General features: G+C 38.7%; 1 long non-coding RNA gene across 1 annotated transcript in view; it reads left to right on the top strand.

Moving 5' to 3' along the window:
- The window catches only part of LOC104985570, a 115,332-nt gene that overhangs the window by 51,248 nt on the left and 36,086 nt on the right, over positions 1 to 27,998 (top strand). The gene's annotated exons all lie outside the window — the stretch shown is intronic.

The following is a 27,998-nucleotide window of genomic DNA, read 5'->3' as shown; positions in this document are numbered from 1 at the left end:
TTGCCTGGAGAATCCCAGGGACAGGGGAGCCTGGTGGGCTTGGGGTCGCACAGAGTCGGACATGACTGAAGTGACTTAGCAGCAGCAGCAGTGGAGAACTGGATCATCTTTTCTTTAAATGTTTGGTAGAATTAACCATTGAGATCTCCTGGGCTGGATGCTTTTGTGTTGGAAGGTTACTCATTGTTGATTCACTTTAGTTATTTGATGGAGGCCTATTAATCTCTTTGTGCGAGTTTTGGTACATTGTGTCTTTCAAAGAATTGTCCCATTTCGCCTAAATTATTAAGTTTGCGGTTATAGAGCTGTTCATAATATTCTTGTATTATCTTTTTCATGTCCATGAGATCTGTAACAATGACCCTTCTCTCATTTCCAATAGTAATTTGTCTTGCATCTGTAACTTCTAATTCTTCCTCTTTCCTATTATCACCACTGAGGTTTAGTAATGTCTTCTCTCAATTGCATTTTTTTTGCCTGTTATAGTTATTAGTTTTGCTTATATGTCAATACTTAAATATAATACATCTTTACTTACCTGTGGATATCTTCTTTAAAGCTCTTTGTTGTTGACTTGCAAGAAAATATGGAATTCTGGTTATTCTTCAGTGTTTAAGTTTTTTTTTTTTCCTTACTCATATCAACTTTATCCCCATTGCTTTAGTCCATTATTTTCCTGTGAACATAATAACTTTTTGTTTGTCACTTTTTTGTGACAAATTATGGTACAGTCCATCTGAAGATACTTGAAATAATAAGTAAGTAAGAAAAGAGGCCAAAAACAGGTAGCAGGAACCCAGTCAAGGGTTCTGTATAGTGATTTGTTCTGGAAAAAATGGGGAGGGTGAGTAGGGCTTTGGCCTCAGCGGAAGGGAAACTGAGAACCAAGGTGAGGGGTAGAGGTCAGCAGACTTCATTCACTCTTTTCCTTAGAGAGAAAGCCAGTCAGGGTTACTTTGCAGAGCTGCAACACTGGCTGGAGACCACCCTGAGGCCCCATGGGCCAGGTGGACCTACTGTGATGCACTTGAAGGCCTACAGAGGTGGCGTTCCTGCTAATGGTGAGCAGACAACTGGTCTGGAGAGGAAGGTCACAGAAGGGATGAGACCCATTCAATGTGCTCGCCCCAGAGGCAGCTTTGGGTACCAAAGCAGATCCTAATTTAGTCTCTTCCATCACCAGCGAGTGAATAGTGGCATGCAACTGTGAAGAAAACAGTGCTGTCATCTGGTTCTAGCTGCACAGTGTCAAGACTCAAAGATGCCCTAAATATGGACCACAAGCTGGTGCCTCCCAGTTGGCCTGCTGAACCCCTGCATTAACTCTCTCAAAATGTGCTGTGAAGTTCCTTCTTCCCAATAAAGACTAGTCATTGCATTGGCTCTTCCTCAAAAAAAAAAAAAAAAAATTCTCCCAAGTCTTTTTTGGGCTCTTGACCTTTCAGCTAGAGGTATTTCCCAGCATTCCTTGACTCTGGGTGTCATCAAATATCTAAACAGAAACAGACAGAAGTGGTGAGGTGGCTGAAGTCTTTCTGAAATAAATGGAAGTTATGAATGTGAAGTTAGTGACTGTAATCAAAAAAATGTAGAGGGACAAAAGAAGAGGCGGAAAATAGACCTGCGAAAGGTGGGAATAAAACAGAATCTAAAAAAAGATTCAGAGAATACAGGGAGGCTGAAGGAAAGAGAATTGAATTGAATGAGAATGAGGTTATGCTCAAAGGATGTTTCAAGGAGAAGTCAGAGAGGGTCACGGAGCAGAGAGATAAAGGCAAATAAGAGCTGGTTCTAGTTGGCATATTTCTGTGACGCTGGGAGTCAGGTCTCGCTGCAGAGTACACAAGGCATTCACCTGAGTTGAGAAGTTTATGTACTTCGATGCATTCCAAGCCTATTCTTGCTCATCTACCCCATTGCTTATAATTTCACTATTTTCATAGTTAATTTTCTTGAATTATTTAACACTATTAATTAAAATTGAAATCAGGCAAAAAATATGCAATAATAACCTTAATTAAAAGGTTATTTTTCCAGACATGGGTATAAAGGTCTGCTTAATGCATCCTCAAAGCATTTCTTATGTTAAGCTTGACTATTTCTTTATGTGAGAGACAAAGAAAAAAAACTTACATTTTGAAGCTGAAATTATTAATCGAAAATAAAATTTTAATATTAATCAGTGGAGAGATTTTAGGAGTCATATGGTGAACTACCCTATAATATTTTTTTTCAAAGTTGGCACCACTCAGTGGGAATAATGTCAGTTGAACAAACATGTAATAATGATGTGTGACATTTATTAAGCCCTTACTCTGTGTTCGAGACTGAGAAAAATGTTTAATTCACCATTGCACTTTCACCACAGACAACAGACAGGAAAGCCAAGGCTTAGTAAAATCAAGGGAAGTGTCCAAGTCTCCCAGGTGGTGAGTAATGACATGAAGTTCAGACTCAGGCTGCTAGATTCCGAAGCTCGTTTCATCAACCATTATTATATATTGCTTAATTTGAGGGTAGGTGTGTTTTTGCTGTTAGCCTTTCATTGGGAATTGTAAAATATTTTCCGAGCTGTCTTTTATAAAAAGTTGTCTTTTCATACCATAGAGGCAAAACACTAAACCAGGTATATTTCTTGAGAAAAAGGAACGTGTTTATTATTTTTTAATTTAAAAATCCTATTTCCTAATATTCTCAGAAAGGAGAATTTCATTAATGCACTAAAAAAATAGCCTTTGGATTCTATAAGGTAGTTGTATAAGGATATTATAGCTATTACATGGAATTTATCTAGATTATTAATTTCATTTACAATTAGTTAATTGTTTCAGTAAGTGAATTGAGGTCTTTTGTTAGGAGATGTAGAGAGGAATTACAATCTAACATTTGCATGAAGATCCCTCATATTTAATATATAATGGAGAAAACTAGTCCATTTTTATCCCCCTCATTAGAAACAAAATCTCTCCTAATGTTCCATGTGCTTTTTAGGAAATTGCTAAATAATTCTAACCTCTATCACATACCTATCATTTAAATAGTTACTAAGGCAGCAATACTTGTAAAACACATTTAATTGTTAAGACTATTCTTGTGAAACAAAGAAAATAACATAGGAAACAAAGGCTTACATTATAGTGTATTGCTGTGCTGGACAGTAAGATTTTGTTCACTTTTCTATACCCAGTGCCTAGTGGATATGATACAGAAGATACCCAATAAATAGAGCACTAAAAAAAAAAAGGCTACAAAGAGAATAAGAATTCCTAATGACTGGTAGAACATATAACTGCTAAAGCAAGAGAAGGAGGCAGGTCATTACAGGAAATTTCTAGAAGATAATGCTTAAGATAAAGATCTAAGACTACGTAAGTAATGAGTGTTTGGTCCTTTCCAGAAGAAAGGTGGCGGGTGTGTAAAGGCCCAGAGCTACTGTCTACATTTTCATAGGCAGTGCTGTGTACCGAGCCAGCTAGCCAGTAGTGTGGCTGAAATCCAGTTGTATCCATATGTGATTTTTGATGGTCCTGTGTCTTACCTCTGGCCCTCTACCACTGGACTTCTTTTTCTGTGCCACTCAATACTAATTTCATGCCTCATTTCATTTCATTTTGTATCTCTCTTCTCATTTATTCACTTAATTATTCATTAAAATATTTATTAGAAATTTATTATATATTAATTATAGCTAGTCCTGCCCTGTTGGATGAGTTGCTCATATCTTTAGCCGGTGTGTGATGATTTAAATTTGAGAGTTCAATGAATAGCATTATCCAGAAAATAGTTAGCAATGGTGATGAATGTTTTCTACCCATCTGATAGCACAGTAGCTGCCAGAGGCTTGCCATCACTCTGTTGATCATTTGTAAAACCTGACCAGTTTTCTTTTTGGTTTGTGCTCCCACAAGTTTACCTGCTTCTCCCTCATCCTTCTATATGGCAGTAGCAACATCTGAGAATTGCTGTTAGGGATGCTAGAGAGTAGAAGGGACACTGAGCATGTGAAAATAATTCTGCAGGTGACCAAATAGATAATATTAGAAGTAGTTCTAACATTGAGCAACTTTTGTTTCTTTCCTACTATGTACAAGTCTCCATGCTAAGGACTGACGAAAAGAAGATAAATAAAGTACCATTCTTCCTTTAAGTCATTTGAGAACCTATGGTGAAGGTGGGATGCATTTAATAGCATTTCTCATATTAAGTCACCAGATTAAAAAATAAATTTAAGTACCCTCAGAAAACATTCAGATTGATACATGTTTTGTTAACTTTTTGCTTAAAAGAAATTCTTTAGAATTATTTTAAAAATATTGTTTAACTGAAAAAATTTGGCTTCTTAAAAGTGTCATTTTCCTCCTGAATTGCAGTTAACAATGTGGACATGTCTCTTTATTTGAGGACTCTAATAGTATAGTTTCATGTTAAAAGTATTTTATGGTGTCTTCGCTTTTAAGTAATTTCAATTGTCTTTAAATACAATTGCAGTGTTTCCCTATAAATGTCTTTAGTTTTACTGTTCTTAAAGGGAAAAAGCATTATGTTCATGAGGTTTAATGCTCCTATATAAAATTGTCTGAGGCAAAACAACTTTAATAGAAGCACAGATCTTCCTTCTAATGTACACACGTAACCTAAGCTCCTTGAGGGCAAGGATTTCATTTGCTGTGCATCTTAAAAGGACTCAGGACTGTGCTTTATTGGAGACTGTATTTGTTGAATTGATCTCTATATAATGAACACACTTTATAGATTAAAATCTTAATTTGTTAGATTAGTGCATCTTCTTCAAGTGTTTCCACTGCCAAGTTATAGATTAGCTATTCTGAGCAATTTTTTCCAGGATTATGTAAATTACAGATTGAGTCAATGTTTATTGCTGTCTCTAGCAATTAAAGAGGAGAAGGCAATGGCACCCCACTCCAGTACTCTTGCCTGGAAAATCCCATGGACAGAGGAGCCTGGTAGGCTGTAGTCCATGGGGTCGCTGAGGGTCAGACACGACTTCACTTTCACTTTCACTTTTCACTTTCCTGCATTGGAGAAGGAAATGGCAACCCACACCGTGTTCTTGCCTGGAAAATCCCAGGGACGGGGGAGCCTTGTGAGCTGCCGTCTGTGGAGTCACACAGAGTCAGACACGACTGAAGCGATTTAGCAGCAGCTGCAGCAATTAAAGGGCTTCTCTACTAGCTTTGACTGGAGAAGGAAATGGCAACCCAGTCCAGTGTTCTTGCCTGGAGAATCCCAGGGACAGCGGACCCTGGTGGGCTGCCGTCTATGGGGTTGCACAGAGTCGGACACGACTGAAGCAACCTAGCAGCAGCAGTAGCTTTGACAGTAAAGCATCTGCCTGCAATGCAGGAGACCCAGATTCGATCCCTGGTTCAGGAAGATCCCCTGGAGAAGGAAGTGGCAACCCACTCCAGTATCCTTGCCAGGAGGATTTCATAGACAGAGGAGCCTGGCAGGCTACAGTCCATGGGGTTGCAAAGAGTTGGACACAACTGAGCGAGTAACACACACCAGCAATTAAATATTTGAGGGCAACATGAAGACTAAAGAGTTAACCAAATAATACAGAATTATAGCATTAGAAAAGGCAAAGTGTTCTGATTTTTTTGTCTTCCAGTTTTTCTGGGATAAAGATTTCATAATTTTAAGCCCATAAAGTATTAAATTTCTTTAAAGATCTTTGAACCATGTCATTTTTAAACAGTGGCAATATGTATGTGTTCACATACATAAACTATACTTACAACTGGCAGAATAACCAGTTAAAATATGAAAATGAAATCAATAACTTATAATTTATGTTGTTTATCTCTTTCTCTTGCTCAATTAGTTATCTTTTAGGTCATATTTTTGATTTATTTATTTATGTTTTAATATTCAAAGTTGGTCACTAAACCAATGTTAGCTTTAACTCAGTAAGACAGATTTTATGCTATAAAAGTTAAGGATGCAAATATTTTCTGAAATATTGCCCATTGGGAATTTTCTTTGCTTTATATCTGTAAGAACAGGCTCATGATAATGTGAATATTTAATCCTAATTATATGTGATACTTAAAAAAACCTACACACACTTCAGAATTTTACAGACACCGTACAAATCTCACAGGACTATGGGATGAAGTAACAACACCCTCCGAAAGGACTCTGAAAATTAGAATTTAAAATAAAAGTCATGCCAAGCCAGTAGATGAATAGCCAAAGGAACAATTCATATTTCACATGGTTAGACAGCATAATTTCCACATTCTATGGGGAAAAAAATATTCATTGAATTTTATATTATCTGGCAATTAAAATAAACACAGTTAATTTTCATAACTAAAACAAACTCCATATGTTACCAAAAAGTTCTGAGAATTAAAAGCAATGCTAAAGGCAAAAACATAATTATTACTTCTTTTCTCACATGGATAAAATGAGAAAAGATTTCTTATGATGTAGTTCTAAAGCTTTGATATCTATCTCTAGCTCTTGGAGGTCTTCACAGTCTCTGGTGGGTTACTGGATGAGAACTTTGAGACAAATTTTGGTTTAGGGATTGTAACCTTTATAACTAATCAGATGGGTATGGCCTGAGGAGCCAAGAATAAAACCAACAGCCTAGAGAAGAGGGATCTTGACTGTAATAACAGCTTTGGGTCTTTGCCTTCTTGCTTCATTCAAAACCTTACTATTATCTTAACAATCAAGTTTTTTCCTGCTGTTTCCAGCCTTTGTCTTTCCATCTGCTTTTTGTTCTCTGTTTCTCTTCATGTATACAGACGAAGTTTTCAATAGAGCATTTGCTTCTTCAAGTTACTCTCCCATTTTTACAAATCTATTTTTTTTTTTTTTGTCTGCACCACATGGCTTGCTGGATCTTAGTTCCCTGACCCTGAATAGAACCTGTGCCTCCTGCATTGGGAGCATAGAGTCTTAACCACTAGACCACCAGGGAAGTCCCTACAAATCTGTTTTAATATGTCTTAAGCATCTCTAAAAAGGCTTCCCTGGTGGCTCAGAGGTTAAAGCGTCTGCTTGGAATGCAGGAGACCCGGGTTCGATCCCTGGGTCGGGAAGATCCCCTGGAGAAGGAAATGGCAACCCACTCCAGTACTCTTGCCTGGAGAATCCCATGGAGGGAGGAGCCTGGTAGGCTACAGTCCATGGGGTTGCAAAGAGTTGGACACAGGACTGAGCGGCTTCACTTTCACTTTCCCTTTTCAAGCATCTCTACTGTGCTTTGAAACCAACCCTTGGCTTTATATTTCCACATTGGCTATCCTGTTTGGAGTTTCAATCTAGACTTGGCATGATTGGATTATAAGAATATCTTGTTTTTAACTTGTTTATAACTATGAAAGGAAGTTTCATCGTTTACAACATTAAGAGCACTTTTGCTGTTCTGCTTGCCTTTGTCTGTAGAAGTTTATCAAAACCTCTTAGATGTTACTCACTATTAAAGTGGAGGACACAAGTGAAAATGCTAGATAAATATATTTATCTGAGATCATGTAAGCAAGTGTAGAATAGTAGTACATTAATTTAGGCACTGCCATGAAAAGAAATTATAAAAACACAAAGCTCAGTTTTCTATTTTTCAGTTTTTGCCATCCGAGAGTTGGTGTTTTCTGCTCATGATTATTTAAACAGGAATTTGTTTAGACAATGTTGACATCACAAAGGTCTGAGTTCTTTTCATTGTTTTCACTGCTCTTCCATAGGTGTAAGTAACACCTTGCAGTCCTGGAATCATGGGGATGTGTGCTTGGTGCAAGGCTTGCAGTCATGTCCTTGCATAGAGAGCAGAATATGTTGTTCACTGACACTGAGGTTGCTTACATGGCCCGCTCCTGCCCATTTTCATTCATCACAACTCACAGACTCACCGAAACAGAGCTCGAGTGTAACTTTGGAGGTCACTTTGTCTTTTATAGACATGTGTAGAACCCCCAAATTCCTTCCATCTATTGTACATTAGAATTAAAGACTTATTTCATGAGTTCCTTTTTCCTGGACAAGAATATATCAATATGCCTGAAAAGAAAAGAAAACAAAACCCATCAAAAAACCCTTTATAATTAGATGCTGCCTGGAGCACCACGAAAATGATCATCTGACCCATTTTTGGTTGCATTTAGTATTTATTTCCACGACTTATATGTGTATATGCTTTGAGGGTTTCATTTTTTGTCCCAAGATAATATTAAAAAAAAAAATTAAAAACAGGAGATTCTAATAAGTAGGTTCTGCTCAAATGTTCTTCCAACATTTTGAGGTGGACCTGTCCCCAAAATTGATGTGTATGAGGATTTTAGTACATCATTCACATAAAATAAGTAGTCCAGCGTTTTTAATGGTGGCTATCTAGACATCAACTGCAGTGTTCTGCCCTTAACAGGGAAGTTGTTTCCTATTCTAGACAGAAAGGTCACACACTGGCCATTAGAGTTCTGTACTTGGATGAACAGATAGAAAGAAAATAGAAATTTATAGTGAACTGAATTTTATATTTGCCTCCACATTACAAAACTATTACCCAAAGCTCTCTCACTTGAAAATATTTCTAAGCTTGCTGAAAAGGTAAACATTTGCAAACTGCACTTTGTTTAGTGAGGTCTTCAATATGAAGCACCCTTTATTTATCTTGTTAGCAAGTCAAAAGTTTCTTGTAGAGCTGTTGAGTTAGACTCAATATTTTTTAAAAAGGGGATTATTGTAAGAAAACCAAAGAGCATTAAGAGGCTCTTCAAAAAATACCCTGTTACAATAGTGATATGAAATGTCATCTAGGGTGTTAGAATCTTTTTTAAAAAATTTGCTACATCCTCTTATGTAACAGGAAAAGGTGCCTAGGATCCAGGTCCTGCTACATTGCCCCCAGAAACCACTCTTGTACTGCAGGCGGGTTCTTCAGGAAAAATCTCGCTTTAGCACCAACCAAAAAGAAGGGAGTAAAGGAAAACAGTTGAAAATAACTACTCATACAATATTAAATGACTCATGATTTCATGATCAAAAAGGGCTATTTTACCTCTTCCGCTGCAGTGACAGCAAAGCCCTTCACTTCATAAAGGACCACAGACCTATTTGTTGCAGATGATAACACACGGTAGTCCTGTGTGTTGGCCTGAGAATTGATGCTCGCCTTGGTTCAGGTGGTAATGACCCTCCTGAACTGTAATCCGTGATACACAGTGCAGATGCTGATAACATCTATTATTGTCATCCTATAAAGAAACTTAATTCTGTTGACAGAAAAATGTGGTTCATTCTACTAGAGTGCCCTTCTGACGGATGGAATAATTATTTTGACCCAGCTTTAGAGCTAGTTACGTTATTTTAAACAGTCACGCTGATAACGGTTTTATAATTTCCTGGGTTTTTATATTTTATGGGTGTATAATAACTGTCCTCATTTATTAAGTTTATCACTGCTTTACAGAGGCATGAATACATTTCAATGAGATTTGTATAAAATGCTGAATCGCAAATTCTTTTCGAAATAGAATGAACTGGGTCTGTCATCTTAGTTCAACCCACTCAGATAATTTGATCCTTTTGGCTTAATACACATGTAAAACAAATTACTCTAGTGAATTTGCATGTAAAATACCACCAGTCCTAAAGGCTCTAACATAAACAATTAGTTCCATGTTTTTATCTCATAGAAACACTGGTTTTCCACACCACAGAAAACAACCTTGCAAAGTTTATATTTCAGAATTATGTTAGGGAGGGGACAGTACATGGCGCAAATAGGCCCCCTTTATTGCTTTGCTGTTGAACAATGAGAAGGTCCCTAAACCATTTCAAATACATAATTAAAGATACCTGCTTGCACTTATTAAACTCAGGGCCACTATAATTCCTATAATGCTGAGCTTACCTCATTATTCACATTGAGCAAAAATTCCACTGGAAATTTAATTTTGAAAGGATGTTATGCTTATCTTAATATGCAGGTCTGCACAACCTATATTTAAAAACCATAAAGAGTTCATGTACCTTTCATTGAAACAAACATATGCTCTTGAAGGTTCTGGAAAGTCACAAAGCTTGAAGAGAGTTTATTTTTAAAAACATAGTAATGTAGTAGTTTTTCCTTGACGTAAAATATGTTTGGAGTATTTGGGTCGTTAAACAAAGGATATTGTATTAGTTCTTTCAGCTCATCAGTAACCCAACACAGGTCCTTGAAACCGATTATAGAATTCACAGTGGAATTTTGTGACGTCAGTTTCAGTCATTAATTTTTCTAACCTGAAGTGTGGAGTGGCATAGTATGTGGTGTGATAGATAGATACAGAGATAGATAGATTTTACCATCATTTTCATAACTGTGGACAACTCTGACAAGCTTTAGAAATTAGTATTAGAAAACCTTTCTAACATTTAATATGCCCCCTAAGAAAACTTTCTTATTCTGCACAGATCTTGGGGTAACAAAGGCACATAATCAGCAGCTGATAAATATTTACTGGTATATTTACAGAGATCCAATTAGGAATTGGTATCATAGAGATGATACCAAAATAATTTTGAGTATTCAAACGTTTTTTTATATGCCAAACATGACCAAGCCTGCAAAACTGCACTAGAATCCTGTTGTTTGACTTAACATGTTTGGATTAAAATATATTTGAGTTTTATTTTGCCTTTGTGTGGTGTGTATATATGTGTGTGTGAGCATGAGATTATCTAGGAAAGAGAGATTCTGAAACATAAAAATCTGTACAATAGCTATTGGAAGACATTTATTTCTCTTGTATCTTGAATAAAATAACAAGCACCATAGTAGTTTATACATCTTTTCTTGTATATATATCAACGCCAAAATGCTTCATTTACAGTCCAGAATGAGCAGTGGCTTCTCTTTTGAGATATTATTTCTTTTGCAAACATTTCTTGGAAAGGATAAAGCTGAAGTGACTGTATTAACTAAAGTTTTTGTTGGTGAGACATTTAGCAAATAAACTAATATTACCTATGTGGTATGTGGGCACCAGCCAAGGTAACTAAATATTTAATCAGTGCATTATAAGTATCAAAACATCTCTATCTTAAAAACCCAGCTACATTTTGTAGAAGCTAAGTCTTATAAGTTATTATTACATATATATGCATATTTTATTGTGGTAAGAACATTTAACTTGAGACCTTTGCTCAACAACCTTTTTTTTTTTTTTTTTGCTCAACAACCTTTTAAGTGTACAATACAATGTTGTGATGATAGGCAAAATGCTGTACAGCAACTCTCTAGAACTTATTTGTCAGCAATAATTAACTTTAATTTTCCAACTTAGAAGTTTAAAGAAAAATGTGGTTTTTTTTTAATTTGACCAGGAATACATTTTGTTATTGTTGTTTTATTATCATTATTTTAGGTATGGCTGCTTTTTTCCTCAGAATTTGCTCTTTATTGTTTTTACTGTTTGAAAATAGTAAGCAGTGTGTCTTCTCACTGGATGCAGTTTGAAGAAGCATACACTTTCTGAAGCTCTGTACTTTACAAACTAATTAGCTCTAACTTCCTGCAACACATAATTGTTACGAGAGTAAAGCCTCGTGGGAGGAACTTTTCCTTCTTACCTGCTTTTGGCAAGCCTAGTAAAATTGACGATTTATTGTTGTAAAAAATACTTATTAAAGATTTTCAACTTCCAATTTGCTTTGCTGGGGCTTGAATAGCTAAAAAATTTATCAGTAAGAAACCATTAAAAAAAAAAATCTATTTCAAGCAGGTAGCACTGGTTGATATTTGATGACACTTTTTGTGATTGTTCCCAATTGAACCAGGAATTCTCTAGGTTTAACCAACTAGAGAATGATAAGAGAATCTATTACATTCCAAAGTAAATAGTTTTAAAATTCTTTTTGAATACTTTGTCAAACAGGGGGAGCTTGATATGGTTAAAATTATTCAGTGCTTCTCTAACTGGATGGCAAGATATATATGTTTTTGATAAAATGCAGTGCTCAGCTCAGGGCACAATTAACAAATGCCTGATGAGCTGATTGTGAAAGTGATGATGCTTAGTACCAGGTTTGTGACTTCAGAGAAAAACCAGTTAATTTTTTTCCATAGCCCATGTTTTTATTTGTTAAACTAACAGCCCATTTTGGGCTTCCTTGATCAGTCTCTTGGTAGATGTTATTTGGGACACACCTTTAAGAGAAGCTTAAATAGTTCTCAGAGATAATTGGCAATGATCATCTCACACTTTAATAACTCATTTAATTCTTTTTCTGCCAAGGTAACAGATAAGGAACATTTAATATCAGAAATGAGATAAAAATGATTTCTTATCTTGCACTACCTTTGTGACAATTCGTAGATCTACTTAGACTTTTACAAAGTCTGGCAGACAATTGATATGTGTCAGGACACAGATTAATTTCAGAGAGAACCAAATGGAACTATGGGCAAAACTTTGACTTATCAACAAACTTTTCCAAACTGTGTTTCACCAAATATTAGAGTATTCCCTTGCTGAAATAGGTAAGGAGCAGCAGCTGCACTTTGCTGGAGCAGCCGAGATGAGATATCCCACACCCAAGGTAAGAGAAACCCAAGTAAGACGGTAGATGTTGCAAGAGGGCATCAGAGGGCAGACAAACTGAAACCATACTCACAGGAAACTAGTCAATCTAACCACACTAGGACCACAGCCTTGTCTAACTCAGTGAAACTAAGCCATGCCTGTGGGGCCACCCAAGACAGGCGGGTCATGGTGGAGAGGTCTGACAGAATGTGGTCCACTGGAGAAGGGAATGGCAAACCACTTCAGTATTCTTTCCTTGAGAACCCCATGAACAGTATGAAAAGGCAAAATGATAGGATACTGAAAGAGAAACTTCCCAGATCAGTAGGTGCCCAGTATGCTATTGGAGATCAGTGGAGAAATAACTCCAGAAAGAATGAAGGGATGGAGCCAAAGGAAAAACGATACCCAGCTGTGGATGTGACTGGTGATAGAAGCAAGGTCCGATGCTGTAAAGAGCAATACTGCATAGGAACCTGGAATGTCAGGTCCATGAATCAAGGCAAATTGGAAGTGGTCAAACAAGAGATGGCAAGAGTGAGTCGACATTCTAGGAATCAGCGAACTGAAATGGTCTGGAATGGGTGAATTTAACTCAGATGACCATTATATCTACTACTGCGGGCAGGAATCCCTCAGAAGAAATGGAGTAGCCATGATGGTCAACAAAAGAGTCCGAAATGCAGTACTTGGATACAGTCTCAAAAATGACAGAATGATCTCTGTTCGTTTCCAAGGCAAACCATTCAATATCACAGTAATCCAAGTCTATGCCCCAACCAGTAACACTGAAGAAGTAGAAGTTGAACGTTTCTATGAAGACCTACAAGACCTTTTAGAACTAACACCCAAAAAAGATGTCCTTTTCATTATAGGGGACTGGAATGCGAAAGTAGGAAGTCAAGAAACACCTGGAGTAACAGGCAAATTTGGCCTTGGAATACGGAATGAAGCAGGGCAAAGACTAACAGAGTTTTGCCAAGAAAATGCACTGGTCATAGCAAACACCCTCTTCCAACAACACAAGAGAAGACTCTACAAATGGACATCACCAGATGGTCAACACCAAAATCAGATTGATTATGTTCTTTGCAGCCAAAGATGGAGAAGCTCTATATAGTCAACAAAAATAAGACCGGGAGCTGACTGTGGCTCAGATCATGAACCCCTTATTGCCAAATTCAGACTAATTTAGAAGAAAGTAGGGAAAACCACTAGACCATTCAGGTATGACCTAAATCAAATCCCTTATGATTATACAGTGGAAGTGAGAAATAGATTTAGGGACTAGATCTGATAGATAGAGTGCCTGATGAACTATGGAATGAGGTTCGTGACATTGTACAGGGGACAGGGATCAAGACCATCCCCATGGAAAAGAAATGCAAAAAAGCAAAACAGTGGTCTGGGGAGGCCTTACAAATAGCTGTGAAAAGAAGAGAAGTGAAAAGCGAAGGAGAAAAGGAAAGATATAAGCATCTGAATGCAGAGTTCCAAAGAATAGCAAGAAGAGATAAGAAAGCCTTCCTCAGCAATCAATGCAAAGAAATAGAGGAAAACAACAGAATGGGAAAGACTAGAGATCTCTTCAAGAAAATTAGAGATACCAAGGGAACATTTCATGCAACGATGGGCTCGATAAAGGACAGAAATGGTATGGACCTAACAGAAGCAGAACATATCAAGAAGAGGTGGCAAGAATACACAGAAGAACTGTACAAAAAAGAGCTTCACGACCCAGATAATCACGATGGTGTGGTCACTGACTTAGAGCCAGACATCCTGGAATGTGAAGTCAAGTGGGCCTTAGAAAGCATCACTATGAACAAAGCTAGTGGAGGTGATGGAATTCCAGGTGACCTATTTCAAATCCTGAAGATGATGCTGTGAAAGTGCTGCACTCAATATGCCAGCAAATTTGGAAAACTCAGCAGTGGCCACAGGACTGGAAGAGAACAGTTTTCATTCCAGTCCCAAAGAAAGGCAATGCCAAAGAATGCTCAAACTACCGCACAACTGCACTCATCTCACATGCTAATAAGGTAATGCTCAAAAATCTCCAAGCCGGGCTTCAGCAATACATGAATCGTGAACTTCCAGATGTTCAAGCTGGTTTTAGAAAAGGCGGAGGAACCAGAGATCAAATTGCCAACATCCACTGGATCATGGAAAAAGCAAGAGAGTGCCAGAAAAACATCTATTTCTGCTTTATTGACTATGCCAAAGCCTTTGACTGTGTGGATCGCAATAAACTGTGGAAAACTCTGAAAGAGAAGGAAATACCAGACCACCTGACCTGCCTCTTGAGAAATCTGTATGCAGGTCAGGAAGCAACAGTTAAAAATGGACATGGAACAGCAGACTGGTTCCAAATAGGAAAAGGAGTACATCAAGGCTGTGTATTGTCACCCTGCTTATTTAACTTATATGCAGAGTACATGATGAGAAACGCTGGACTGGAAGAAGCACAAGCTGGAATCAAGATTGCCGGGAGAAATATCAATAACCTCAGATATGCAGATGACACCACCCTTATGGCAGAAAGTTAAGAGGAACTCAAAAGCCTCTTGATGAAAGTGCAAGTGGAGAGTGAAAAAGTTGGCTTTAAGCTCAACATTCAGAAAACGAAGATCATGGCATCCAGTCCCATCACTTCATGGGAAATAGATAGGGAAACAGTGGAAACAGTGTCAGACTTTATTTTTTTGGGCTCCAAAATCACTGCAGATGGTGACTGCAGCCATGAAATTAAAAGATGCTTTCTCCTTGGAAGGAAAGTTATGAGCAACCTAGATAGCGTGTTCAAAAGCAGAGACATTACTTTGCCAACAGAGGTTCGTCTAGTCAAGGCTATGGTTTTTCCTTGGTCATGTATGGATGTGAGAGTTGGACTGTGAAGAAGGCTGAGCGCCAAAGAATTGATGCTTTTGAAGTGTGGTGTTGGAGAAGACTCTTGAGAGTCCCTTGGACTGCAAGGAGATCCAATCAGTCCATTCTGAAGGAGATCAGCCCTGGGATTTCTTTGGAAGGAATGATGCTACAGCTGAACCTCCAGTACTTTGGCCACCTTGTGCGAAGAGTTGACTCATTGGAAAAGACCAGTGATGCTGGGAGGGATTGGGGGCAGGAGGAGAAGTGGACGACAGAGGATGAGATGGCTGGATGACATCACTGACTCGATGGATGTGAGTCTTGAGTCGCTCAGGGAGTGTGTGATGGACAGGGAGGCCTGGCCTGCTGCGATTCATGGGGTCTCAAGAGTCGGACCGGCTGAGCGACTGAACTGAGCTTGCTGAAATAAGCATGGAAAATGCTGGGTTAAGTAAAATTAAACACATTCCTTTGCAGAAGATCTCAGAACCTTTAATACATGAATATGAATGGAAAACATCTCTAAATATGCCATATGGTTTGCATCTCCTGGTGCTGCCTTCAGTAGCATTTTCAGAATGCCAGTTTCCTTCCTAACCATGTGTCCAGGCGGGTTTTCTTTTGGGTGAAGTTTCCCAGAGGGTTGCATTCCAGTGAGCTGATTACTGATCCTTAGTCACTGACTTGCCTTTGTGAGTTTGCCAGTCCGCTGAGAGCTTTTCTTTATCCCTTCAAAATGTCTATGCAGAGTAGTCTAGTTACCATTTAGAGTTTTTAATTTTTAACCTCATTTAATTTTATGGCTGCTAATTCTCATCCTTGGCTGTTATTCTTTGCAACTTTTCTTATTACTAAACTGTACAGAAAGAGAGCCTCTTAAATCTTGTGAAAAATAAGAACCGATATATTTTGAATCTGACAGTGATATAGTATACTTGATTAGCATTTCTAAAAATTTCATTGTCTTTTAATTGTTTCTCTAGTAGGGCATCATGAGAATTAGCAGACCTAGAATAAATTGTTAGATGACGACACAAGGAAACTGTAATTTCACCTGTCATCAACTTGTGTCTCTTCCTAAGCGAAATGAGCATTTTAGGAAATAAATACAGTCAATCTAAGTGAAGAAAATGAAGGTCTTTCTGTCTGAAGTCACAGTGATGCTGTATTTTCTGAACTTCAGAAATGACGGGAACAGAAGGGTTGTAGAAGGGACAGGAAATGTTGCAGCAAATGGGTGAGATAGAGAAAAAAAGGATCATTATTAGTGTTTTCGTCATTATTTTCGAAGGCAGTTATGTTTAGTCATGGAAGAAATCCAGCTTCGTGAAAATGAAAGTGTCAGTTGTGTCTGACTCTTTGTGACCCTATGGACCCGCCAGGCGCTCTGTCCTTGGGATTGTCCAGGCAAGAATACTAGAGTGGGTTGCCATTTCCTCCTCCATGGGATATTCCCAACTCAGGGATTGAACCCACATCTCCTTCATTACAGGCAGATTGTTAACTGTCTGAGCCACTGGGGAGGCCCCATGATGAACACGAAATACTGTCTTTACTTCTGCCTGTGAATTCTTCAGTTCAGTTCAGTAGCTCAGTCATACCCAAGTCTTTGCGACCCCATAGACTACAGCACGCCAGGCTGTCCATCACCAACTCCCGGAGCTTGCTCAAACTCATGTCCATCAAGTCAGTGATGCCATCCAACCCTCTCTCCTCTGTCACCCCCTTCTCCTCCTGCCTTCAATCTTTCCCAGCATCAGGGTCTTTTCCAATGAGTCGGTGCTTTACATCAGGTGGCCACAATATTGGAGTTTCAACTTCAGCATCAGTCCTTCCAATGAATATTCAGGATTGATTTCCTTTAGGGTTGACTGGCTTGATTAGTATATTTAATTGTAGGTTCTTGATTTGATATTTTGATGTGAATATCTACAGCACTGACACATTCAACAAAGGTACTAATACTCTTCTCTGAGCTTGCCCAGGCTCATTGCTCAAATTATCAGGATAAATTGAATATTCAGAGGGAAAAAAAAATTGTTATAGTGCTATTTTAAAATTCCATTTTTCCTCCTGGCCAGGTTGCACTTACGAAATCAATCTCTCCTTGCCTGTGATTTCTAATACACAGTAAGAGTGCTACTAATGTAGAATTATTACATTTTGCCCTGTATCTCAGTTACAGTGTCACATGGCTTTCTGATTGCAACCGGCAGCCTGTCCATACTCTAAATACATGACTCTGCATCTACTGCCCAGATGGTAGGAACTTCTCCAGGATCATTAAAGATGGAAATTCTATACTCAAGTGAAAAACAAGCCTCTGTTTAAAGTCAAGAGTCCAGTTGTTTATTGTTGTTCAGTCATGACACAACAAAAGGACACTCTCTGACTTAAAGAGCACTGGAGATAGAAAAAAGGAAATCAGTTTGATGATTTCAAGAATAGTTATTGTCTGAGGTCAAACAAAGTATCATAACCATGCCTGGAAGATTTTGGCAAGAATGAATTTGATGATCTATCTCAAAGTCTAAACTAGATCCTAACTAATCAGAATTTGGGTCAGAAGTGTGCTCTTGACATCAGTGTGTGGAGTGCTGAACAATTAGCCAAATTCACTGTTCCGTGTTCTCGACTTTTCCCCAAGGATTTGAAGGCATCCTGTTGTGACCAATATCTAGGCCCTGAATCCTTTGTTTCCAGGGTGGCCTTCCTGGTTGCTTTGATGAGTTTTCTTTGTTTTCACTCCAACAACAGTGTGCATTTCAGCTTTCTTTCTTTCTTCCTTGTTAAAAAGAAAACAAACCCATCATTAACTTTCTTAAATGCAAGGCTGCTATTGTTTCTACTCAACTGAACTAATAAAATGAATAGCAATGGGAAATTTTCTGATGGATGCCTTCTAAATGATTACTATTATTGGGTGCCTTTAAACTTATGTTAAATGGGGATGGCATGCTATCAAACAAACTCTTTCGCTATTTTTAGTGTGTAGATAGGAGAACTCGAAAAAGTTTTTTCCTTTTCTTTGTAATTTACAATAAAATAAAACCAGATTGTTGTGGCAGTTTTACTAGCCATTCATTGTTTTCTTTTTTGCCTAAAACTAAAAACAGAACAAAACAAAAAACCATCTCTCATATCTACATATTGAGGATTCATTGTTACAGAGTTTCAGATTAGTTATTCTTTATGAATCTTCCAAAATTTATTGTCAGTGCATATTGTTTTTGGTGGAGTGAAATTTACTATTTTTTTCCCTAACATACTTTAATAAATGTTATTAAACTATTAAACATCCTCAAACTAATCACCAGAATTTTACTTTTTTAACAAAGAAAAAAAATACAGACATAACTATTATCAAAGTAATCTTTGTTTAGCTAGTCATATTTTAATTGGTAACTTTGCAATGTCTGAAATATCCATGGAGTGTAATTTATAGTTTGGCCATAGGTATACAGTAGGATTAACCAGCTTTCAAACAGATTTAAAACATCTGAAAGAAACGCTGTTTTTTTTTTTTTTTTACCAAATCACAAACACTGCAAATTAATTCTTATGAGACACAGAAATAATTAAAAGGAATAAATATTCCTGGTGTAGGTTATCAGCAGTGCCTGTTACCTCCACCTGGAGAACACACCCCAAATCTATCCAGCTCCACATTTCCACTATTTCCACTACTTGGTTCAAGGCATTCCATCTCCCTTTAATACGCCTGTAATTTCTACTGTCTGATCTCCCTGATAAGGCTCTTTTCCCTGCTTCAGTTCTATGCGAAACATAAATAAGATCCAACCACAGCCTGGGAAAACCCTCTATTGATTTCCCTTTATACTTGAATCTAAAATCCTGAGTTTGACCTTACTCCTATCTATACTTTCTTGCCTCCCTGATTTCATCTCACATCACCCCCAGCCCCCCATTCTCCTTTTGGGAACTTGGCTGGCCTCCTCTTCTCAAATATACTGAATTTCTTCCTTCCTGAGATGTATGGCACTAGCTGCTTTCTCTTCCTACAGGTCTCTTCCTCCAGAATTTTTCAAGACTTGCTTTTTTTTCCGTCAGTTCATTTCAGCTGAATATGATCTTTTGGGAGCTTTATCCAACTGTCCAAACCAGAATAAAACGCCTCCCAATTACTCCTTGTCTTGCTTTAACTCCGTCATAGCACTTATCACATTGTATTACTGTATTACTCCCTATCATTCCTTATCAATCACTTCCCCTTTTATTTTTCTTTTACCATTTATCACTGTGGTCTCTGGACTGGAAGAACCATCATAACTATGTATCAGATAAAAGGTTAATATTCAAAATATATAAGTAACTCATACAACTTAATAGCAAGAAAAACAAATAGTCTGATAAGGAAATGGACAGAGAATCTGAATAGACATGTTTCCAAAGAAAACATATAAATGACCAAGAGACAGGTGAAAAGACGCTCCACATCACTAGTCATCAGGGAAATGCAAATCGAAGCTATAATGAGATACCATGTTACACTTGTTAGCACGGGTGTCATCAAAACACGTGAGTTAAGAGCTGTTGGTGTGTGTGGGTGTAAAGAAAAAAGAGCCCTAATGCACTGTTGGTGGGAATGTAAATTGAGCCCTATGTCTAGAATAAAAAATTTCTACGAGTTTACTGAAATATGAAAAAATGGCAACACAGGAAATAAGAACAGAATTCCAAATATTAAGTCCTCTTCAATTTTTGAAGCAAGTTTCATCCCAAAATGTCTAATCATTGTAAGTATGTCCATGTTATATCAGACCCTACTTTCCAGGCCTTCTGGTCTTCGTAGTGTTTCTAGTGTCCACTAATCAAAATGTCTAATTTCTACAGGGCTCTTACACTGAATCCAGTATTATGTTGGCCTTTTAATGTAGTCCTTTCCTATTTCTTTATCCCTTATTGCTTTTAAGAAATGAGGTGATCCTTAATTCTGAGTCTATGGAACTGCAGTCCCAGACTTGAGTCCCAGAATATTAAATTCAGTTCCTTTATAGCTGCTGCTGTGAGCCATCCACTTAATGTTAGTACTGGGGCTCCGTTGCGGCAAACCTTGCCAGGTCTCTGAATGATCACCACCTTTATATTGAGTTTTTCTGTATTCACTAGTGAAAAAATGAGAAATATATTAATGAAAGTACAAATGAAAAACTTGCTATTCCACAATCCTATATCTTCATTAAATGTGTAAGTGTCAGTTGTAAGGCTTGATCTTGAGTGCTCATTATTGGAAGGAAAACCACATAGCTGCCTGGAATGCTTCGTAAATTGTGAGACCTCTTGGCTTCCGTGCTTCTTTTGCATTGTACTGTCAAATTTAAAGTGAAATCATGACTCAGACTTTACGACTCAGTGACACTTAGAAATCAATTATGATTTCATTGAAAGTTACATTATTGAATATATATATATATGAGTGTTCATTGATACAAAGTATAAATGGCTGTATATATGACATAAAGGTTTGCTACTTCATGTAATTTATGTAGTGTTTTTATTTTCAGGAAAATGTCATCATAGTACATATTTATACCCTTTATCTACATCAGTAAATTTGAAAAATCAGTGTAGAAATGCTGGCATTACTAGTGATGTTGTCTTCTTGAAGATATGTAGAACTTGAATTTTAGTTATGGTTCAAAAATGTTGTACTATGATTTCATCTTAAACAAGTCTGAAAAGTGAAACACTTTTGTTTTGCCTATAACTTCAGCATTTACTTTAGCTATGCTGATGTGCAGATTATCAGAGTCTAAGAAATAAGGAGTTAACTTAATAATGTCTACAGTTCTTATTGCTATCTGCAGTGAACTCCTGTTCAAATGCAGGTTTGAGTAGTTCTTCAACAAAGAATCAGCTTTTGAAAATTGATGTAATAGAGGATGAGGCATATGAGATATATTTTGTTTCTGTTTTCTTTTCTTCTTTTGCCTTTTTTTACTGAAAATGATTTTGTTAAAAGCAGGAAGGTAAATGAAACCAGGACTTAGTATGCTTTTGGGACAGAAGCATCCCAGTAACCTAAGATCCTCCAATTATAGTTCAGGAGAATGAAAGTGTCTCTTTAGGACAAGGGTAATTTAATTAGTAGTTGTTGATAGTATATATTGCATGTATACCACTCCTTGAAATAGCACATTTTATTTTGCTAGTTCCCATCTTGGCTAGAAACTCTCAAGCCAGTGCCATTATTTGTGTTGGAGTAAATGTTCTGCCATAATAACCAAGATACTCTCAACGTGCTCTCAAAATCAGGTTGATTTTAGTAGATTTTAGAGGCAGAAATAGAGAGGGTTCTGTTCTAAAACTTGTGTGAAAAACTGAACAGCAACTGGAATATAAAGCGAGTGCATGCAGAGTATATGTTTGCTGCTGAACTTTATCCGGAATTAAGCATGAGGCCAGACCAGATGGTGCTTACAGAGAAAGTTGGCCTAACTCCTTTCCAGACATGGGCTATTCCAGTATGGTGTGGGCATGTGAGAATAAGATAGCTGGTATAGCTAAGTTTGGAGAAGGCAATGGCAACCCACTCCAGTACGCTGGCCTGGAAAATCCCATGGACGGAGGAGCCTGGTAGGCTGCAGTCCATGGGGTCACGAAGAGTCAGACGCGACTGAGCGACTTCACTTTCACTTTTCACTTTCATGCATTTGAGAAGGAAATGGCAACCCACTCCAGTGTTCTTGCCTGGAGAATCCCAGGGATGGGAGCGCCTGGTGGGCTGCCATCTCTGGGATCACACAGAGTTGGACACGACTGAAGCGACTTAGCAGCAGCAGCATAGCTAAGTTAGGGCTTCCCAAGTGGCTCTAGTGGTAAGGAATTTGTCTTCCCATGCAGGAGATGTAGGAGACACAAGTTCCATCCTTGGGTTGGGAAGATCCCCTGGAGTAAGAAATGACAACCTGCTCCACTATTCTTGCCTGGAAAATTCCATGGACCAGGTAGCCTGACAGGCTACAGCCCATGGCGCTGCAGAGAGTTGGGCCTGACTGAGCGACTAAGCACTTGCACAGGTAGGTTAAATTTTTAAAACTTGCTAGTCTTGAGAAATTGCTTACCATTGATATACAGATATTTTTCCAGTTGTTGAATGAGCTTCTTCAAAGGATTGTTGTACATATTGGACTGGTAAAAAAAATTTGTCTGGGTTTTCCTGCAACATCATTTCAGTCAGTTCAGTTCAGTTAAGTTCAGTCGCTCAGTCGTGTCCGACTCTTTGTGACCCCGTGAATCACAGCACGCCAGGCCTCCCTGTCCATCACCAACTCCCCGAGTTCACTCAGACTCACGTCCATTGAGTCAGTGATGCCATCCAGCCATCTCATCCTCTGTCGTCCACTTCTCCTCTTGCCCCCAATCCCTCCCAGCATCAGAGTCTTTTCCAATGAATCAACTCTTCACATCAGGTGGCCAAAACACTGGAGTTTCAGCTTTAGCATCATTCCTTCCAAAGAAATCCCAGGGCTGATCTCCTTCAGAATGGACTGGTTGGATCTCCTTGCAGTCCCAGGGACTCTCAAGAGTCTTCTCCAACACCACAGTTCAAAAGCATCAATTCTTTGGTGCTCAGCCTTCTTCACAGTCCAACTCTCACATCCATACATGACCACAGGAAAAACCTAGACTAGATGGACATTTGTTGGCAAAGTAATGTCTCTGCTTTTGAATATACTGTCTAGGTTGGTCATAACTTTCCTTCCAAGGAGTAAACGTCTTTTAATTTCATGGCTGCAGTCACCATCTGCAGTGATTTTGGAGCCCAGAAAAATAAAGTCTGACACTGTTTCCACTGTTTCCCCATCTACTTCCCATGAAGTGATGGGACCGGATGCCATGATGTTCGTTTTCTGAATGTTGAGCTTTAAGCCAACTTTTTCACTCTCCACTTTCACTTTCATCAAGAGGCTTTTGAGTTCCTCTTCACTTTCTGCCATAAGGGTGGTGTCATCTGCATATCTGAGGTTATTGATATTTCTCCCGGCAATCTTGATTCCAGCTTGTGTTTCTTCCAGTCCAGCATTTCTCATGATGTACTCTGCATATAAGTTAAATAAGCAGGGTGACAATATACAGCCTTGATGTACTCCTTTTCCTATTTGGAACCAGTCTGTTGTTCCATGTCCAGTTCTAACTGTTGCTTCCTGACCTGCATACAAGTTTCTCAAGAGGCAGATCAGGTGGTCTGGTATTCCCATCTCTTTCAGAATTTCCCACAGTTTATTGTGATGCACACAATCAAAGGCTTTGGCATAGTCAATAAAGCAGAAATAGATGTTTTTCTGGAACTCTCTTGCTTTTTCCATGATCCAGCAGATGTTGGCAATTTGGTCTCTGGTTCCTCTGCCTTTTCTAAAACCAGCTTGAACATCAGGAAGTTCACAGTTCACATATTGCTGAAGCCTGGCTGGGAGAATTTTGAGCATTACTTTACTAGTGTGAGATGAGTGCCATTGTGTGGTAGTTTGAGCATTCTTTGGCATTGCCTTTCTTTGGGACTTTTCCAAATTTGCTGGCATATTGAGTGCAGCACTTTCACAGCATCATCTTTCAGGATTTGAAATAGGTCACCTGGAATTCCATCACCTCCACTAGCTTTGTTCATAGTGATGCTTTCTAAGGCCCACTTGACTTCACATTCCAGGATGTCTGGCTCTAAGTCAGTGACCACACCATCGTGATTATCTGGGTCGTGAAGCTCTTTTTTGTACAGTTCTTCTGTGTATTCTTGCCACCTCTTCTTGATATGTTCTGCTTCTGTTAGGTCCATACCATTTCTGTCCTTTATCGAGCCCATCGTTGCATGAAATGTTCCCTTGGTATCTCTAATTTTCTTGAAGAGATCTCTAGTCTTTCCCATTCTGTTGTTTTCCTCTATTTCTTTGCATTGATTGCTGAGGAAGGCTTTCTTATCTCTTCTTGCTATTCTTTGGAACTCTGCATTCAGATGCTTATATCTTTCCTTTTCTCCTTTGCTTTTCACTTCTCTTCTTTTCACAGCTATTTGTAAGGCCTTCCCAGACAGCCATTTTGCTTTTTTGCATTTCTTTTCCATGGGGATGGTCTTGATCCCTGTCCCCTGTACAATGTCACGAACCTCATTCCATAGTTCATCAGGCACTCTATCTATCAGATCTAGGCCCTAAATCTATTTCTCACTTCCACTGTATAATCATAAGGGACGTCTTGGCCAACTCAGTACTTGTGAGATTGAAATAGGAGATACAGATAAAGCAGCCAGTACATAATAAGAATGCAGAGGGCACTAGCGTTCTCTCTTGCCCTCCTATTATCATGTATATTTACAGTAATCTTTGGGAAACTGTATAATGCAGTGAGTGGCTCAGAGGGAAGTCTCTGGAGTTTGTATAACAAAAACATACCCAAATAGTAACAAAAATAACAAAAGGAAAAAAGCAAAGTGAGTTTAAGTCTAGAGTCGAATAATTAGTGATTTATTTTCTCTGAGGCCAGTTTCTTCATCAATAACTTAGTGATGTAATAGTGTCAATGCTGTCAGCTGCAAAGCACCAGAAACTTGTGATTGAACAAAGCTGGTTCATTGACATGTTTCAGTGAGGAAGAACACACATCCTGGGGACCCTGGAACATGTCAGCAGGGAAGTGTTAGAAAGAAATGATAGGATTTGGGCTTTTGTCAAGCGATTCTGGAGACGGCTCAAAGAAGCAAAGTTTTATTCTGGATTGGAGGCTGTTAGGGTGCGGGGTGTCTTGCCTGGAAAATCCCATGGACGGAGGAACCTGGTAGGCTGCAGTCCAGGGGTCGCTAAGAGTCGGACGCGACTGAACGACTTCACTTTCACTTTTCACTTTCATGCATTGGAGGAGGAAATGGCAACTCACTCCAGTGTTCTTGCCTAGAGAATCCCAGGGACGGCGGGGCCTGGTGGGCTGCCGTCTCTGGGATCACACAGAGTCGGACACAACTGAAGCGACTTAGCAGCAGCAGCAGCATGACAGAGGAATGGAGGAGGCTCAGGTAGTAACTGGTGAAGGAGTGGCAACCCCTCCTTTTAGCCAGGTTAAGAGGACCTTCGCTTACTTCTGTGGTTTGGTAAATGCTGTTTTTATCTGGGTTCAGACTTGATTATGGGGCGGTGATACTTTTGTCCTGCTCCGTCCTCATCACAGTGTGATCCCTCCGGATGGCTCTGTGTGAGATAGAGTATGTGCACCAGGAGAACATCAAGCTCCAGCTCCCTGCGTTTCCGGCTGCTCTTCTCTTTCTCCATAGTGGTAACCGTAGTATATTTTAATTAAAGAGAAAACCCACTTTAACAGCCTAGGATGGTGCCTGTTACTTCAAAATATGTTCCGTATTATTATTTTCATCATGGATGCCAGGTTTTTCACTATGACAGTCCTATTTAAGATATTCTGTCTTGTTATGTTTAGACTTGATTTCTGATTTGGAAAATAGGGACGTATTTCCTCAGTCCGCAAAAGAAGCCCTCAAGTAGGACAATGACATCTCCCACTGTTATTTCTCTGCTTCCCGGTTTCTAGTCCAACTTCGAAGAAGTTGAGAGGATGATAATATCAGATCTTGTAGTGCTTTTAAACACAATTTAACTGTTATTCTTGTAAGTAATGTGAGTTACGGGTAATCTCTGGATATTTTAGTAGGTGGATAGTATTGAACAGAGGCCAAGAGCATGTTGTCTGTCTAGAGATAGTCTGCCTGGGTTTGAATGCCCCCTCAGCCTTGTACTGACTATATAATCTTTGTGTGAAGAAAACACACCTCTGTGCTTCTTCACACTCTATAATTCTGACTTTGGATGTGTAGATTTTCCACATATTAAGCAATTCTCTGACACCAGCTCGATGTCCTGAAGTTGAACTCTATTCTGACAGTAGGGGTCAGACCCTTATCCCACAGGATTGTCTCTCTTGCTCCCTCAGATGCCAATTTAAGTCCCAGCTAGTCAGCTGTATTTCTGACCGGTCAGCTATAGATAAATTGGGGTTCCCATGACCTCCTCCTTGGCTTTGATAATTTGGTAGACTGTCTGACAGAACTTAGGGAAACACTTAACATTAACCTGTTGCTTGTAAAAGGATACAGATGAACAACCAGATGGAAGAGGTGAGTGCATAGTGCAAGGTGTGGGGTAAGGGGCGTGGAGCTTCCTTGCCGAGTCTGGGTATGCCACTCTCCCAGCAACCCCATATATTCAGCAACCCAGAACATTCCAGACTCTGTACTGGTGACTTTTATGCAGGTTTCATTATATAGTCATGATCCATTGTTAACTCAGTTTCCACCGCTTTCTCACTTCCAGGAGAAAGGCGGGTAGGAGGGGGAGGTAGAAAGTTTCTAGCTTCTAATTATGGCTTGGTAACCAAGCTTGATCCTGAAGGTAGCTTGGAGCCCAGGAAAAGTCGCCTCATTAGAGCAAGACACTTCTATCACCCAGGAAATTCCAAAGGATTTAAGAGCTGGGTCAGGAACTAGGATCAAAGACCAAGTATTAGAACAAAAGATCCTCTTAGTGCTCTTATCACTCAGAAAATTACAAGGGTTTTAGGATGTCTGTGTCAGGAACTGCCAGCAGAGACCAATACATATAATTTCTATTATTTCACACTAGGAAAATGTTTTTTTTTTTAACCTTCAGTGCCTCAGTATCTTCAGATCTAAATGAATTGCAAATACCTGCTTCATAGAGTCAGTGTGAAGATTAAAGGAAATAAAACATTAAAGTGCTTAGAACAAATGCATGGGATATAATAAGCATTAACAGCAACATACAATAAATGCCAGCACAGTAGATTATGTAGCCCTTTAACTCCGGCCATTTCATCCAGTGGGGAAGGAGCTTGAGATGAACAACAAATATTCATTGCTAAGGACTCTGTATCAGATGCAGAAACTGTCAGATGTAGAAATAACTACAGTACCTGCCTTCAGGGAGCTCACTATAATATAGCTGAGAAATACATGGAAAGGTAAATACCTAAATAAGCCTGTAAAAATTCAGTACAGATGTCTATCATCGGTGATAAGAATTGCAGTGTCTTTGAGGAATGAGAATTAACTTCTCTAGACAGGCAAAATTCAGTGATATAGATGGTAGATGAGCTGAGTCTTGGGTGATTGATAGAATTTGACCATTCAGAGAGATGATGAAAGAGCACTCACTCTAGATAGATGGAACTTCAAGGGCAAATGTATGAGAATAAGATGATAAAAATCCCAGCAACAACAACAATAACGTAGCCACAAAAGCAGAGTAGGACACGTACTGAACATAAACGCAAGCACTCAGCCAAGCACTTGAATTTATTATCTCATTTAATCTTCTTTATGACCTTATAGAAAAGGTAAAATCATTATCCTCATTTAGAGAGGGAAACAAAGCTTAGGCATTTTAATTAATTTGTTTGCAGTTGCTAAACTAGCAAGCGCTGGGCTACATTTTAACCCTAAGCTAATGCACTCTAGGTCCCAACTCTTAACCTCCACTGTTTGGTTTCCCTTTAAACGATCTTTGTATATATCATACCATTTAAGGTCCCCAGTAACCAACCCAAATC

This window comes from Bison bison, unplaced genomic scaffold (assembly GCF_000754665.1).
Source record: "Bison bison bison isolate TAMUID 2011002044 unplaced genomic scaffold, Bison_UMD1.0 scf7180017864050, whole genome shotgun sequence".
NCBI lineage: Eukaryota > Metazoa > Chordata > Mammalia > Artiodactyla > Bovidae > Bison > Bison bison.
Note: the sequence above shows the minus strand (reverse complement) of the source record. Positions and strands in the feature narration are given on the sequence as shown.